The sequence below is a fragment of the Manacus candei genome, unplaced genomic scaffold, assembly GCF_025592945.1.
Source record: "Manacus candei isolate 608988 ecotype Guabito, Panama unplaced genomic scaffold, ASM2559294v1 h1tg000181l, whole genome shotgun sequence".
Taxonomy (NCBI): Eukaryota; Metazoa; Chordata; class Aves; order Passeriformes; family Pipridae; genus Manacus; species Manacus candei.
This window is the reverse complement of record NW_026138229.1, coordinates 80,907-99,281: the sequence shown is the minus strand read 5'-3', so window position 1 is coordinate 99,281 and position 18,375 is coordinate 80,907. Positions and strand designations below refer to the sequence as shown.

Here is an 18,375-nt window from a genome sequence, read left to right as displayed (position 1 = left end):
TCATGCTGGTGTACTCCCTCCCTATGCTCTGCCAGCAGGTATCTCAGTTGTAATAACAGAAAAATGTCAGAGTATGTTTTCACAAAGTAAGGATGAGCAGCGCTGTCCCTACTCTTAAACATATTTATTTATAATGCATTCAAGGAACACAGTGATTGCAATTTACCTCCCCTTTTTCGTGACCTTCTTTATCTTCAGGTCCAAGAAGATGGGTCACCACACTCTAATCTGTTGTTTGTTCAGATGGGCTGGGACATTCAGAGTTATCTTCAGGCAGGATCTATACTACAGTTCCTCAACTATTTTTGTGACACACACACAAGACTGTTTCATAATGAAATGAACATGCAAAGCCTAGGAAAGAAGAACACCTTTGTATATATATACACTATTATATATAAACTTTTTGCCTTCCTTTTTTTTTTTTTCTATTTCATTACAGGCTTGTTTAAGAGGGAATTTGCATCATTTTTAATTTCTGTGTTTCCTCCCAAACACAGGGAACCTCCAGTGGAAAACCGCAAGCATAGAAAGAGAAACTCATTGCTAAACCCCAAAAAGAAGATGAAAGAAGCGAAACAAAATCTCAGGTAGGAGAACTGGAGCTTGTGACTTTGTCTATGGTCCAGGCCACAGAAAAAGTTGCCACCAGTACACCCTGGGACAACTCTTGATGCAAGTTTCTTCCCCCAGGCACATTTGGGCTGGGTGCCCAGGGTATTAAAGTAAGACCAGTCAGGATCTGTGGAAATATCTGATTTTTACATGAAAGGATCATGGTGATCTGGAGACAGAACAGAGAATATGAATGAAGCATATTCTGGAGACAGAGGTTGGCAAGAGGACATGGTGAGTTGTGTCACTGTGGTCTTGAAGATTCTTCTTAAGTTAATTTATTTTGGTTTCTGGTTTTTTTTTTTTGATTGCTGGTTGATTAGTTTAATTATTTTGCATTATTTACTGAATTTATGGAACAACTAGCTAGATGAAAATATTTTGATTTCTTTGAAATAAAAGAGTGACAGAAACTCTCCTGTTAACTTACTTGGAATTAAGAAAGGCAATCTTCATGTTTGTTGTACTATTGTAGTGTTGCATCCTGCCCATTGCTTTAGGATTCTAGAAATTCCCTTGCATTGCAGGTCAGAAGATCTAAACCTTCATCCCAAATTATATTATTGCACATAGATGTGTGATACAATTGGCACTTGAATTCACTGCCAAAATGTTCATGAATAAAAAGTGCAACACTTGGTTCAATGACATTGGGTCTGAATTTAAAAACTAATATTAAAATCCAGTGCAGATATTTCTCTGTAATGTCAGTGCAGACTATTTTGTATATTTGTATTTTCCACAGCCAATTGTTCTAAGTACAATTCACCCCATATTCTTCAAATCAATGAAGATTTTCTTTGGGATCAGAAAAACAATTACAAATAGATAATTACATTTCTGCACCATTTATGCTTGAAATCTCTAGCCTAACTTACAATTTCTCTTATTGATAATCTATTTTTAATTTCTAGAAGACATCTGAAGGGTCTCAATTTAATGTAGACTGGCTGATGCTGTTTATCAAAAAATCATTTTGATGTTTGAGTTATTGTTTTTCTTAACTCACATAAATATGGCAGAATTGCCTTGCCAGTCCCTGAAGAAGTCTTGACAGTTTAATACTATTTTATTTTATAATAATTTGACCTAGTATTTAATTTATCAGGTCATTAACATATCAGACAGTCTGTGAGCTAAAAGATATCATTTGTTTTCCTTAGTACTCTCCATTCCCACTCAGCAAATGTATGAGAAAACTCATTCTTTGACTTGTCATATTTGTTCTCATTTTTTGTGACATTTTTATATTTCTTTGCCAGTAACTGTGAGTTCTATTATTACATTCTTTTTTCATATGCCAGAGTAAACCTGTGAGTTAATTGTTATCTACACAGTTCCTAAAAATATGGAAAAATCTTGCAGGAAATCAAGACTCTATTTGTAGGTTTGAGATTTCGAAAAATGTGTAAATGAATTTTTCTTAGACTTCTGACATGGTGCTTGTCTTCCTGATGTAGATGAAGAAGTTAATATTCTTTGCGAGACATTAAAAGGATTCTAGAGTTATTAAAACTCCTTCAATTGTTAGTGCTGGTAAGGAGAGGTGAGCTGTAGAACACCTTGATCACTGTCTCCAACTTATAGCACAGACCAGCTGCAGGTTCTGTTTTCACATTTCTCAATTCTATTTCACCATTGTCTGTTCTTCTTAAAATTTTTCTCTTAAAAAAAATCATGGTTACTCTTTACCATTCATACGCTGAAACATGGAGATGGTTTTTCACCTTTTCAAGCTGCTTGGAATGGTAAGAGAGATTTCATTCACAGTGGAAATACGTTTAAAAAAGTAAGGATTGCAACTTTTACTGTAAGTTTGATGAGAACAATTTCAGATTTTGAAAACAGACTATGTTTTAGATTCATTCCTCCATGCTCCTCCTTAACTAACCGTGCTACCCTGCATCAGTTGTCAAGATGCTGACCCTTAAATATCATTTAAAACCAAACTTATTATTGGTAAACTCTTGTACCTTAATATAAGTAGGAACAGTTACTTTGGGATTACCCTGGGAAGTTTAGTGGCCCCACAAAATAAATTCTCTGAGTGATGACAACACAGAGAATGAGCAAAGTGAAATTTTGTTTATTATTGGAAAATTATTTTTGTTTCATTTCAAAAGATGCCTAGATGAACACAATATTACCACTAAAATAAAGATACTACCCACTGTAATAGACCCTTTTATTTTCACATAAAATTTAACAATAGCTTTGCCACTCAGGTCTAAGAACAAGATTTGCTGAGGATCTAACAGAGATTTGCTAGTTTATTTTAAATGAGTGTTCTAGCAGTGAGGTCCAAGCTTTTTTTCTTTTATTACAAAATTAAGTTCATTTTGGTGCAGTATTTCCTCTAGGGTTTTAACCTAGGTATGTAGTTGCACTTAATAAGAGTTCATCAAATTCTTATAATTTGCATCAAAAATTATCTGTACACTCCTTTTATCATGTAACTTTTTCCCCAGCCTGACTTGTAACTGTCTTCAATTTCTCTGCCAACAGAAGGAGCTCCTGCATTAAGCAACAAGCTGGAGCTCCCAGAAGAACCTTTCCTCTCATCCAGACAGACAGATTCTGGTTTTCATAGAGAGTGTGTGTGTGTGTGTGTGTGTGTGTGTGTGATGTGTATGAAAATTTTGATTACACTTTTAGTGCAAACTATCCAGTCATACTGCAAACAAACCCTGTTAGATTATTGCCAGATAGGAGTACAGCACTGTTTAGAGGAAGGGCTTTTTTGTGGGGGAAAAAAATAATCACTTATGTTTATCTGTTTGTATCTTGTGGTGGCTGGAAGACTGCTGTAGAGGGATCCCTGCTTTTTGTGGTAAATGACATTTTCTTACTTCAAACATAAACTGTTGGGTGGTATGGAAGAAACTGAGGACCAGAATAACATGAAACACAAGTTCCTGAGGATTGTAAAGGCGTTGCTGGTATGAATACGAAAAGCAAACATACACACTCTGTGGGGAAAGGTGGTGATACTCCGAAAGAAAGTGAAATAGAATCATAGAATCATAGAATCAGCTGGGTTGGAAAGGACCTCTGGAATGAGATCTTACCAATTGACACCACAATTACAGCATGGCTCCTATGCCAGCTGTGCATAAAAAGATATATTTAACCAAACCACTGTGTTTTATGGCTCTCTTATGTACTGCTCTCAGGACCATGAGCATCCCAGTAGTGATACTAAACATAAGACTGTGTGTATACGGTTGGTTATTTCTGAGGCTCAAAAGCCCAAGATAAACAGTAACCTTTACCATGGACTCGTACTGGACCAAGGTAGATTCTTGTTCTCCTGGCCTGAACCTTCAGGGCATCAACATACACCAGCTTTTCTGGTCACCACAACAGGGCTTAGAACCTCTTTTTAAAATAAATATGGATTAAAGTTTAGGGAGCAGGACACATAAGAGTAGATCATAGAATAATAGAAATCAGCAGGGTTGAAAAAGACCTGAGATCATCAAGTCCAACCCTTGATCCACTACCACTGTGGTTACTAGACCATGGCACTAAGTGCCACATCCAGTCTCATCTTAAAAACCTCCAGGGACGGAGAATCCACCACTTCCCTGGGCAGCCCATTCCAATGCCTGATTACCCTCTCTGTAAAGAATTTCTTCCTAATATCCAACCTAAACCTCCCCAGCACTGATTCAGTGATAAAAATTCCAGTTTTCGACAGAAGATCTTCATATTTAAGTAAATGGTGGTGTCACAATGCTTTAAGAGACACAGGGCATTTTGTTAAGACAAAACAGATGTATTGTTCAAGCTGATTTTAAAATACTTCACAGAAATACACTGCACAGTATTTAATCTGTTTTTGAAAATTTTAATTTCATTAATTGAACCCAGTTTTCTTAATTCATTTGGACAAATATTTTTGGAAGGACAGCTAACTTCTCCAATCTGCTTTTACTTTCAATGTTACTTTCATTAGGTGTTTCATTCTCTTCATATAGCATTTCTTAGGGACAAACAATTCTTAGCCACTAATACCAAGCATGCTCTGTATTATCTTCCAAGTCACAGAATAATCTTCAGATAATCTGTGATTCCCTAAATACTGTGATTTGACTGCAATGTCAAATACCCTACAGAAAAAAAAAATATAATTTTATTATCACAGGGTTAGAACACAAAACAATAAAGCAGTTTATTGTCATCTTCCATTTTGGGCTGTGAAGAAATTTAACTTCTGGCCTGTGTAACTGATGCTGGAAAGAATCCGCAGAGCTTGTGCTGTTGGACTGGTGATGGGGCCATCTTGTTTCTCACACAACTGAGGTGTAGGTTTCCCTCCAGATCCTCTTCCACCACCTTTTCCAGAAAACTTACCTTTTTATTCCTGCACACCATACTTTTAAAGATGTCTTAATCAAACCTAACCTGTACTAAATGTTAACTTCTCCTACTAATTGAATTTTACTGTTTCTAAAAACCTATCTTCCCCCTCCCTTTCTTTCAAATATTAAAGCACTTTATGACCTTGTATAAAAGTAATACAGGAATTCGGTGTATTAACTACTCAGTGGCTATGGGTAATTAAAATCACTAATGAGCTGATGGCTGGGCTAAATAGCTGAGGCAGCAGTCTTTGTTCTCATGCTCTTCTGCTCCTCCTATTCCTGTGCAGAAGTTATTGTCACTTTGCTTTTTACTTTTTCATTCATTGCTCCTTATCTGAAGAGTTTTTTCTCACCCCTACCAGTACAATGGTACAGGAGAGAAAATAAAAGTCATAAAACATGCTTTGCTTGCCAAAATGTAATGAAAAATCCTTCCTGACTTGCTTCATGTGACATTTTGCCAACGCAAGAGTGAATGATCTCTCTAACTGAAACACCTGGAGTAAAAATTGAATTGTCAAGCAAAAAATCTGTAATACTTTTTTTTTCCCCAGACATGTACAGACTGAAGCCTTTACTTGCACTTAGGCTGCATAACAGAGACCCTAATATACACTTACAGTTTCTACAAACATGAAAAACATTGAAAAGAAAAAATGAAGAATATCACACCAGACCTAAGAGACACAGTGAGGTCTGGGGGATTGTGCTCCTTCCTTTTTTCACCATGTATCTTCTCTTTTGCGAAGTCAATGCAGTTATGAAAATCCCCATCATACAGTAAAACCCCTCAATACCCCAGGGCCAGATTCTCAGGTGAATTTATTTCTTTTATCCTCCGCATCATTCATTCAGGATAAAAAAGACCAATAAACTGGCAGCATACATCTGGTAGAGCTCTTCTGTGGTATGTGGAGAAACTGTTGTGCATTGCTGATCTGGTCTGGATTTGTTCCTCTGATTTGCCCTCTTCCCGAGAGGGAAGCAAAGCAATGATATGGCCAAGCTACACTCCATCATATCTCACAGTAATGGCTTCTATTGTTCTTTTTTTTTTCTGTTATTGTACTTATCCTATACTACTTCACTGCAAGATAGAGTTGCATTCCTGTTCTCTGCATTAATAAACAGAGAGCTGAGACGCAGAGATTCCAGACTTCAGCTCAACCTCAACTATATCAGTACCCAGCATATTGAAAGTATTACTCAGGTGACTTTGTGGATTTACAATGGAGTTTTATACGAATATAAGCTTGAATATCTTTATTACATATCTGCCAACAGCCTTAAGCACATTTTATATACACAAAAGTTTGCAGAAAAACTTTAAAAAATCCTATTTCAGCTAATTATTGCTTTCAATTTCTGTCAAATCCAAAAGGAAAAGAATTTTAGCAGAGGTGATGGGGGGAAAAAAAACCCCTTTTACCTGGTCAGTTTAGGTCCCTTGGTTATTGAGACCCCAGACTGATTCAGGGGCATCATGCCTCTAAACTCGGAGAGTGTTTTATGATGTTGTCTCAAAATTATGCAACTGTTACCAAGAGGTTAGAGTTCAAGTTGTTGTCTTACTAATAAACATGCTGCCCTCACAAATGATCTTGGAAGTTGGGGAAAATCCATCTCCCAGATTTAGTTTTTCCAGTAAAAGTTCGTGGGTTCAGCACTGCTGTTTTAGTACTGCAGCCTAACAGCAGCCTGGTCTGCTCTGGGTAGACCATTCTCCCTGCCACCCTCTGGGCTTTGCCATGCAAGTCAATGTCTTTCTGCATTGCAGAAATTCCTTAATGATCACAACTGGTGACAGGTAGGTCTTTCTCTCTCACCTGATATTCATTTTACCTTTACACTCGGTCTGTGCAGTTAAAGAGAGGATATGCTGGTAAGATACTGATAAGCAACTCTGCTTACTGAACTTGATAGGCATCCCTATATCATTTGTAGTTTTGCTGCTGCTTTGCAATTATCTTCAATCATACTGAGCTTTGTCTGAGGGAAAATGCAAACAGGATAATAAATTCTCAACATTTGAAACATACAACATAGTCACATGCTTTTAAACGACACAAATAAATAAATAAGCAAACAATCCCCAATACCTTACTGATTTACATGAAAGCTAGATCAGAAAGGTCCCTTCATTAACTAGCTGACTCAATCCTCTCCTGACAAAGCTGCAGGCAGACTTCTAGTCTTTGTGCATACCACTCAGACAAAAATCCTACATGGTAGAATCTTTCAGGGAACACATTTATAACGGGGCTTTATCTTACAGTGTCTTCAGCAAAGAATACTTTTGTGAACACCCTCTTACATAGAATCATAAAATCACAGAATGATTGGTATTTGAAGGGACCTTAAAGCTCATCCAGTTCTACTGCCACAGGCAGGGACACCTTCCACTATCCCAGGTTGCTCCAAGCCGTGTCCAACCTGGCCTTGGACACTTTCAGGGATGGGGCAGCCACAGCTTCTCTGGGCAACCTGTGCCAGGGCCTCACCAGCCTTACAGCCAAGAATTTCCTCCTGATAGCCCATCTAAACCTACTCTCTGTCAATGTGAAACCATTCCCCTCTGTCCTGTCACTCCAGGTACTTGTAAATTGTCTCTCTCCTTCTTTCTTGTCAGCTCCTTCAGGCACTGTAAGGCCACAAATAGGGCACTCCAGAGCCTTCTCTTCTCCAGGGTAAACAATCCCAGTTCTCAGATCTGTGATCCTACAGATGCTCATGTCTATGGACCTTTGATCCCAGTGACTCATCAGAAATTCATGTTGTTAGAATTGGAAGGGGAATCACAGAGACCATCTAGTATCCAAAAGTTTCTAAATTGCTTGTTCACCAGGCATTTTTCACCCTCAAAGTGAATATCGTTTTGTTTCAAGGATATGCAGAAATACCTCTACTAACACAGGTGTAATCTTCCATGCGGTATTGAGCAGTGAAAAAAATAATCTTGTACCACTAAGCAATAATATTTCCCTTTCTTTCTAGTGATTTTCTGCTCTATTTAAGTGTAAAAATTGTCTTCCACTTAATTTTATCACCTACCCCAATAGCCAAGACATATTGTACCAATGTCTAAATATTAGAAATTTACTTATTAACAACTGATTGATATCAAATGTGACTTTAATAAATCATTTTGGGTGGATATATGTTCAGAGCTACTAAACCACAGACTGTCCATTTAAGCATTTTGAGACTGTATAGGCTTTTCCCTCAGACACCAATTTAAATATCTTTGTAGGTGAAATCTTCAGTCTTCCTTTGTAGGACCTTGTGAGAACTTGTGATTTTGTAATTATGACAATGGAACTGCTTCCTTCTGTGGTAACATTACACTAGAATCCGTGCATATATTCTCAAAGCATGTATTTTCTTGCACTTGTCTATAGTCAATATTCCATACCAGCATACTGTCAGTTTTCCTCTTTTTAATGTTCATCACAATTATCAAGAGCATATTTCACCTAAATATTCTTCATCCTTTTATCCCAATTTTGACCTTTTTTTTAACAATGTTAAAAATTACAGTTGGCTATCTTTATGCTGTGCTCCTTTTTTTTATATCTTCCTTTTTTTTGTTTTGTTTTTAATGTTCCCATTCTACAACATTTTTCATCATCTTAATTGTGTGAGTTGTTGTCTTTTACAGCAAAGACCCTTGGTCTCTATTAAATTATATTGTCTAAATGTATGAATTCGCAAGGTTAATGCAAGCAGAAGGGCGTTATCTGTTCTATATTAAAGTGTTTTATGCTTTGAGAAAAATAATTATTTCCTTGCTTTATGCATAAATCTATATGGTCAAATATTTAGTGTGTAACCATGATCAACACTTTCATTCCAGAGGAGCTGAACCACTCAGGGGACAGGTAGCAGGCAGTTCATCTCTAGGGCACTAGTCTGAAGCCACTCCATATCTGATCAAAAACTATCTGACACCTGATGCCAAAGGAAAATAAATTTATTCAGGGCATCTTTGACTGACTAAGTAGGAATGTAAATAATTACGTTTTTCATCTCATGATTTTTTCTTCAGTTTCACCATTTTTCCTATGTGCTTCTGTACTGATAGCTATTAATCTACTCAAATGTCATTCACTTCTGGACTACTCATTTTATATATCATGGCTGGGCTTCGCGAACGAAGATTTGGGAAGGCTCTATCCACATTTTTTACAGGTACGTTGGTGACTTATGAGGCCAATACGAGATAGACATATCCAATTGCAAAAGGCACAGCAGAAAGACTCTTTGGATGGTATATTCTGCAAAACACGGTTCTTTCTGCGTTGCCTTTTTTCCTCGAGAGAGATCCTGCGTGTGTTCTCGAAGGAGACAGCAGCGTTACAGATGGTGTGTCTCCAGGCCTCCCGATTTGAGGCCAGAGTAGACCAGTTATGGTGATCAATATGGCCAAGGCTGAGATGTTGTTTCAGGGAGTAAATCATTTTATATATGAATAAATATCAAATCACTCCACTTACATTAATTACAAAAATTAATTCTTTCTCAATTAAAACCAGGTTTCCTTAAAATTATAGTATTTTACCCATTCCCTTCTTTCACTCTAAGAAAAAAAATGTCACTTCCAGAAATGTTGTTTCAGAGCATTACTTTTAATTTACAGGGGCATTATCAATTTCCTTGTGCTAAGTTTCTATTTTGTTTCATTTTGAGAGATGCTTAAATTTTGCCATATATCTCAATTTAAGGAAAAAAATCTGTATGAATAATATCTAAGTGCACACATCACTCCATATATTCTTCAATTTCAAAATGGTCAGAAAATTTCCCCACCCTCTTGCTTTCTTCTCAAGTAAGAGAAGAAGAAGAAGAAAAGGGTTTAAAACTTGGGAGTGAATGTTTCTGACACTCCTACTTCAGTTCTATGAGGTTTTGTTTTGGGCCAAAGTCACAGGAGGGAGTGAAGTGTAACCTCTGGAAATTTTTATAAGCTGAAATAGAACTTTCCTGTATGTCCCAGCACTCAGTGCTTTTGAAGTGTTCATTTCTTCCAGGTTATATTTCCCGTTCCTCAGAACAATAACTTCTGTTAATATTTCCCTACACCTGTTGAAGTCTGATAAAGAGATCTCTTTCACAGATAGCACTTATCTTCATGTTCGCATAAAGCAGTCGAAAAAAATCCACCATTATATGGAGTAAGGTTTTCAAACACTCCAGAGTTGTTGTAGGGGAGAAAATATTTCCCAAATGATTTTTTTTTTATAATTGAAAGTGTTTAAGTACTCTTAGGGAGATATTGAAATGCTTTTCATGGCTTTTTAATAAAAGGTATTGATTTACGAAAATTTGTAACATCCATTTTAAACACATGAAGAAAAAAAATGCTCCAGAAATTAGGAACTATCAGTAGTAAAATAAGATAAATATGTTAATGACAATATGATGTTCTATATATCTATTTTATTTTCTCCATCATCTCATGACCACAGGTTGTATTGATTGTTAATCTCCCTGGAAAGGATGGTGCCTTTTTTTTAATCTCAGAAAATTCTGTCTCACTTTGCATTTTGAGAAGGGAAGAAAAATATACAGTCCATAGCAATTGCATGCAGATTGATCTAGAATGAAACCTGGTCTGTAGATTCTTAACTTAAAAATAGTGAGTGATAATGAAATTGTATGTATATAACAGAGAGATTCATTCCCAGCTCACCTCCCCTGGTCTGGTGGTGCTGTGAAATCTAAACTGAATAGTTGAGGGGACAACTGGAGGTGTAGGAAAGCAGGACAGGACAGACAGATGGTCTGCTACATAAGTCTGCTCTCAAAAGTTGCTTGTTTAAATTTATATGTGCTCAAAACCTGCTCCAACCTCCTGAAGCAGAGCCTGTGTTTTATCACCAACACATAATTATATTCTCAAAAGCTTGATCCAGAACTGTAAGAACATGGAGAGACAGTAGTCCAATGCTGCTACTGTGTGGCTTCTAAAATGTTTTTAAAGTTTTATTTTGGACTTTTTTTTTTTTTCAGACCCATGTGATCCTTCTTTTTTTTTCTCCCAGAGTCAAAACACAAATTGTGTGAATGGTAGATGATGTGAGAATTTTCCATTTCAGGTTTCAATTTATTTTGTTCAATTTTCATATATATTTTTAGGCATTGGTGTTGTTACAATATCAAGCAATCATCATCCAGCATATTTCAGTAATAAAGGATAATATATATTATATTGTCGTAATCTACAAATTAAGGACTAGCATGATCAGAAAGGTGCTGCAGACAGTAACAGATTAAAATAATATATAATTTTAAATGTTCTCACAATCCTTTGTTGTTGATAAATCAAATCTTAAGTAAGTGTCCGTACTTCTCCCTCCAAACTTAATTGCTAAATATTACTATAAGTAATTTTCTTGGGAAAATATATAGGAGGAGACAACATTTTTAAAATATATATTATATTATTTTACTCTATGAATTAAGGACTAGTATGATCAGAAAGATGCTGCAGACAATAATGTAGCCATCTGGACATGCAGCAGGTTTTTAATAACATCCACAAACTGCTTCCATGTCCTGAGAGCTGCAGAGTCATTCTGAGTAAAGGGAATCTGAGAGTTCCTGTGCATGTTTAATGTTGTTCTCATTCTCTTCACTCTGCAACTGAGTCACCCTGGAGAAACCTGTGTAAAAAGATTGACCCACTTCTGAAAAAGAAGTAAAAAAAAAAACAACTCTCAAAAAATTATGCAGGAGGTTATGTTTTCTACTGCTGGAATTCTCTAGACTCCAGAAGAATGGAGCTTGGGATAACAGGAGCTTGAAGAGAAAGAAGGTGGTCAGAGAGGAAAACTAACAGAGTCCATAATTTAGGGCTTGCATGCAAAACTCATTAGGCATTTAAAAAAATTCAGAAGCTTGATTGCAAAGTTGCCCAGCTAATGTTCTTTGTATTTGATGGGCTAGTGTGCCCATGTAACTCTATACAGAGGTGAGCCTTTTTTCCTTTAATTTTTCTTTTTAAGAATTTGCCATGATTATCACTTCTAAACCATTATTAAAACAGAACAAACATGGCTTAGTAGCCTACTGCCCTACACATTGGATACTGAAAACTCATCATTTGTCTCTTTATAATTCCAAAAGTTTGTTGTTAGCAGTTAACTCTCCGAGACTTTCCTACCTTTTTTAGTACTCAACAGAAGAATTCACTTTATTGTGTGTAGGATGGGGAAACATGTGGAATGGGGAAAGAACAAAACACACTCCTACAAGTAGTAGTGATATTACTTGTTAACACCAATATGTTCATTCAAGGTTAGAGAAAAAGAAAATTCTCACCTTTAGCTTTTTTTTGACTTCTGGCACTTCAAGATGTGAACGTCCTGTGATTTCTTTTCTCCTTCTGCATTTGAAACTACACAAGATATTTGTGTTCCTAATAATCAGTCAGCAGTTTCATAGTCACACTCAAGAACAATAAAGATTAAATTTATATTGTGAGTTTTGGCCCAGAAAAATTAGTTAAAAACAAAGAGTACTAAGTGGTAGAATGTCTGTTGAGGTCACAATGAGCAACTTTGGTATTTTATTATAGGATCAGCTCATGGAAGAGGAGAACCAGTGCAAGGACATTTTGAGAGTCAGTGGTAAGAAACCCACAATGTACAAGGATAAGAACCCATCCAACTTGGACTGATTCTGAAAATTGTATTTGTTCATCAGGAAGATTTCCAGCTGGATTCAGGCATGTCATTCATGCATGTAAATAATCACATATTCCTGATATATGTAATTTAATACTCTAGTTCTACAAGTGAGTACAAAAAATTAAAAGAACCTGCAGACACTTGATAAAAATGAAAAATAATGACTTCAGAATATGGTAAATGCATAAATCTGTTACTGAGTCAGTATAAGTCATTTTCTGAAATGCATGCAAAGTGATTTATGAATGATCTATAAAATCAGTTTAGCATCACTTCTTTTTAAACTCCTATTTGAATTTTTTTTTTCCAAGTCCATAGGAATTTTTTAAGAAGCTCTAATAAAATATTCATGGTATTAGCTAAACAAAGAATAACCATTGCTAGAATCTGGACCTGGAAATGCAGTTAATGATTACTGCTTTCAAGTAATTTTAAGATATTTGAATTATTTGTTACTGCACGTGAGAAGTATTTTTTCTTAGTAAACCATCAGTGGAAAACACTGAAAATGACACGATCTGCAAGCAAATTTCCATAAGGATTAAGAATTTGAATTCAAATTATTGCTCTCTAAGTGCACAGAACACACAAGTGACAGCTCTCCGTATTGTCTTGTCATCCACAGTGCAGAATAAAGGAACACATACTTATTTAAACATTTTGGGGTTTTATTTAAATTAGTTGCTAGTGTACTGCTTATCTTACTGGCTCTTAAATATGAGTAAACACTTGTATTCGGAAATCCTCATTCAGTTTTCTGAGACATTTTCAAGGATTTTTCACTTTGACAGTGCACAAAGTTTTGTAATGAATGAAACTGGCTTTTCAAATATTTTCAACATGAGCACTTAGACCAGCTAAATAAAAAATGGTCCTGTAAATGATGAAGTGTTATCGAGGCTACAGTGACAATGGAATGAGCAATAAAGTGGGTATCTAACTGTCTCTAAAAGTCCTTCACAAAATCCAGTGCATGATGTTTTGGAGAAGTGCACTCTGGAATGAATCTTTTTTATATTGTTAATCTCTGAAATAGCCTTGTCCACCTCTAGTGCTGTTGCACAAACTGTCATGCTCAGCTGTGCATACCCTTTGCTTCAAAGAGATAAGAAGAATGATGTCTGGATTTGTAGTTCTTGTTTCCAGGTTAATCAGTCAAAGTGAACGTATTGGATTCCTGACAAAATTTGCAATTGCACACAGTGTTCATACTGGACTCTGTTTAGTCATTACAATGATATGTATCCATTGAGTTTGAGCTCTGTCAGACCATAAAAGGATCACCACTTTTTTAACTTCTGAAGTCTTTTTCAGTTTGTGTCAAGTGTTCTATTATGAAAAAACTAGTTTCATCCATACTTTAGTGTGAAGGAGCAAGATTCCAGATGGGAACAGTTCCAGGCATGGAGGAAGATATACAGCAATTGACAGGACTTTATTATAAGGACTTTACAGTTTTTATGTGCTTATAAATATACACATTGTATGTTGCCTCTATATTTATATTTCCCAGGCGTGCCCAGGCATGCCTGCTTCCCTGCTCCCTTTCCTTCCCTGCTCCGCTCTCTGGCCGGAGAAGCTGCAGAGATGAGACAGTCTCCATTTGCCTTTTCCTTCTCTGGCTCCTCCCACATTCCTCCCACTTTTGCCTGTGTCCCTATCCCGATTTGTTCCCCCGTTTGTCTGTCTCATGCTCCACCCCATGTTCTGGTCCTTTCCCCACCTGAACTGATAAAAAATCCTGTGCACGCCTCAATAAAGCATTCCATCTGCACCCTACCTTGTCTCCGAACTCATCCATGCTCTGTCATGGCCCCATCCTCCCTCGGACTGTGGCACTTTAGTATTTCCCTTCTGCTTACCTACACTCATTCTGGGTGATGTATCTAAGAAGATTATCTAACCAGGAAAAAATATCATATTGTAAATTGTCTGTTGAAGGAGGTCTAATCCAGACTTTATTATTTTTTTATGTAAAATCACAGAATCATAGAATCAGACGGTTTGGAAAGGACCTCTGAGATCATCAAGTCCAACCCTTGATCCACTACCACCACAGTTGCTAGACCATGGCACTAAGTGCCATGTCCAGTCTCATCTTAAAAACCTTCAGAGACAGAGAATCCACCACTTCCCTGGGCAGCCCATTCCAATGGCTGATTACCCTCTCTGTAAAGAATTTCTTCCTAATATCTAACCTAAACCTCCCCTGGCGCAGCTTAAGACCATGCCCTCTTGCCTTACTGATAGCTGCCTCGGAGAAGAGACCAACCCCCACCTGGCTACAACCTCCTTTCAGGGAGTTGTAGAGAGTGAGGAGGTCTCCCCTGAGCCTTCTCTTCTCGAGGCTGAACAGCTCCAGCTCCCTCAGCCTCTCCTCATAGGACTTGTGCTCAAGTCCCTTCACCAGCCTCGTTGCCCTTCTCTGGACCTGCTCCAGCACCTCAATGTCCTTCCTGAACTGAGGGGCCCAGAACTGGACACAGCACTCCAGGTGTGGCCTCACCAGCGCTGAGTACAGGGGCAGAATCACTTCCCTGGTCCTGCTGGCCACACTGTTCCTGATCCAGGCCAGGATGCCATTGGCCTTCTTGGCCACCTGGGCACACTGCTGGCTCATGTTCAGCTTCCTGTCAATCCAAACTCCCAGGTCCCTTTCTGCCTGGCTGCTCTCCAGCCACTCTGTCCCCAGCCTGTAGCGCTGCAGGGGGTTGTGACCAAAGTGCAGGACCCAGCACTTGGCCTTGTTGAACCTCATCCCATTGGAACCAGCCCAACTCTCCAGCCTGTCCAGGTCCCTCCGCAGAGCCCTCCTGCCTTCTGGCAGGTCGACACTCCCTCCCAACTTGGTGTCATCTGCGAATTTGCTGATGATGGAGTCAATCCCCTCATCTAAATCATCGATAAAGATATTATACAGGACTGGGCCCAACACTGATCCCTGGGGGACACCACTAGTGACCAGCTGCCAACTGGATGCAGCACCGTTCACCACCACTCTCTGGGCCCGGCCCTCCAGCCAGTTCCTAACCCAGCACAGAGTGCCCCTGTCCACTGCCAGTGCCCATGGGCTGCCAGTTTTTTCAGGAGTATATTATGGGAGACAATGTCAAAGGCTTTGCTGAAGTCCAGATAGACTACATCCACAGCCTTCCCCTCATCCACCAGGCGAGTCACCTGATCGTAGGACCTGCCCCTCCTAAACCCATCCTGGCTGGGTCTGATCTCTTGTCCATCCTGTAGGTGCTGTGTGATTGCACTTAGGATGGTCTGCTCCATAACCTTGCCAGGCACTGAGGTCAGCCTGACAGGCCTGTAGTTTCCCAAGTCCTCCTTCCAGCCCTTTTTGTGGATTGGTGTGGCATTTGCCAACTTCCAATCGTCTGGGACTTCCCCAGTGAGCCAGGACTGTTGGTAAATGATGGAGAGTGGCTTGGTGAGCTCTTCCGCCAGCTCCCTCATCACCCTTGGGTGGATCCCATCTGGTCCCATAGACTTGTGGGGATCCAAGTGGCTCAGCAGGTCGCTGATTGTTTCCTCCTTGATTACAGGGAGACTATTCAGCTTCATATTCCTATCTACATGCTCCAGAAGCCAGCTGTCCTCAGAGAGACCTGTCTTACCGTTGAAGACTGAGGTAAAGAAGGTGTTAAATACCTCAGCCTTTTCCTCATCTTTAATAACTATATTCCCCCCCATGTCCACTAAAGAATGGATGTTTTCCTTGTCCCTCTTTTTGCTACTGATGTATCTATAGAAAGACTTTTTATTTTCCTTAACAGAAGTGGCAAGATTGAGTTCAAATCTTGCCTTTGTCTCTCTGATTTTCTTTCTACATGACTTAACTAAATTCCTGAACTCTTCCTGAGTAGCCAGTCCTTTTTTCCATAATCGATAGGCTCTCTTTTTCATCCTAATTTCCCTCAAGATCTCCCTGTTCAACCAGGCTGGCTGTCTTCCATGCTGGCTTGCCTTTTGGCAGACTGGGACAGCCTGCTCTTGTGCATTTAAGATTTCCTTCTTGAAGCATGTCCATCCCTCCTGGACCCCTTTGTTTTCAAGGGCTGTTTCCCACGGTACCCTCTGAACCAGTCTCTTGAACAGGCTGAAATCTGCTCTCTGGAAGTCCAGCGTAGAGGTTTTACTGATGGCCCTTCTTGCATCCCTGAGTAATGAGAATTCTATTATTTCATGGTCACTGTGCCCCAGACAGCCTCTGACCACCACATCTCCCACCAGCCCCTCTCTGTCTGTGTATAGCAGGTCTAGCAGGGCCCCACCCCTGGTAGGCTCATTTACCAGCTGGAGCAGGAAATTGTCTTCTATACACTCTAGGAATCTCCTAGACTGCCTCTTCTCTGCCATGTGGAGTTCCCAGCAGACATGCAGCAGGTTAAAGTCACCCACGAGAACAAGGGCTGATGATTTTGAGACATCCGCCAGCTGCTTGTAGAATAATTCATCACCCTCATCATCCTGGTTGGGTGGTCTGTAACAGACTCCCATCAGAATGTCAGCCTTGTTGGCCTTCCCCCGATTTTGATCAACAGGCACTCAACCTTATTGTTACTGACTTCAAGTTCCACAGAGTCAAGAGACTCTCTAACATACAGAGCCACCCCTCCACCTCTCCTACCTTGCCTGTCCCTTCTGAAGAGCTTGTAGCCACCCATGGCAGCGCTCCAGTCACGCGAGTCATCCCACCACGTTTCCGTGATGGCAACTACAGCACAGCTTTCCTGCTGCACGATGGCTTCCAGCTCCTATTGTTTGTTGGCCATGTTGCATGCATTAGTGTATGTGCACTTCAGCTGGGCTGCTGATTTCGTTCTTAACTCGGGCTTTCTGTCCTTAGGCTGATCACTGGAGAGCCCGGTTTCAATCCCTTCCCCCTTCAAACCTAGTTTAAAGCCCTCCTGATCAGCCCTGCCAACTTATGCGCTACAGTCCTCTTGCTCTTCCTAGAAAGATGAATCCCATCTGATTTTAGGAGACTAGGTACCATGGAGTTTGCCCCATGGTCAAAAAAAACAAAATTCTGACAGTGGCACCAGTCCTGTAGCCACCTGTTGATGAGTTGGGCTTTTTGTAATATTTTTTCAGTGTGGTAGCTGATTCTGTGTGTACCCTTCATAAGATACAGAAGGAAATTAAAACTGGATAACTTAAATTACCCTAATAAATTCACATTATAATTAATGACAAGGCAATCTATTACTGAAGAAGAAAAGTGGCAACAGAGGGTTAAGGCAAAAATTAAATCCTGCTGTTAATCAACCTTTCCTAAAAACTTAAAAGAGTTAATGAAAAGGGAAAAAAAATAATTAAAAAGAGGCTGGGTTTTATAGCACATTTTTTGTTCTGTTAAGGACAATAATCAGATACATGTATACCTTCATATTTGAGTTGCCAATGTATAATTTTTGCTTAAATTCCTGCTAAAAACATGTCTTAGCTCAACTCAATAAAATGTCAAGAAAGAATTCAAAATGGTTTTCATTCATCAGTCTGTGTAATGACTTTGTAACACTAAACTGGGATATGATGCTTTTAGGATAGAAGAATTTGCAGCATCAGCCAGTCAAAGGTTCTAACTCTGCAATTTCAATGCTGAATTTATCACTTTTGGCACTGATGTCAATGCCTGCTCATGCGATGGGGACTATCTGAATTCAGCCTATTAATTCAAGGCCATAAAGAAAGTA

The 18,375-nt window shown here is 38.8% G+C and overlaps 1 long non-coding RNA gene across 1 annotated transcript; it reads left to right on the top strand.

Annotated features, from left to right (window-relative positions):
• Nucleotides 1-470: 470 nt before the first annotated feature.
• Nucleotides 471-12,805, top strand: LOC127463926 (uncharacterized). Its single transcript, XR_007901089.1, has 3 exons — nt 471-590; nt 694-849; nt 12,559-12,805. It is a non-coding gene; the product is annotated as an uncharacterized LOC127463926 (long non-coding RNA).
• Nucleotides 12,806-18,375: the final 5,570 nt, after the last annotated feature.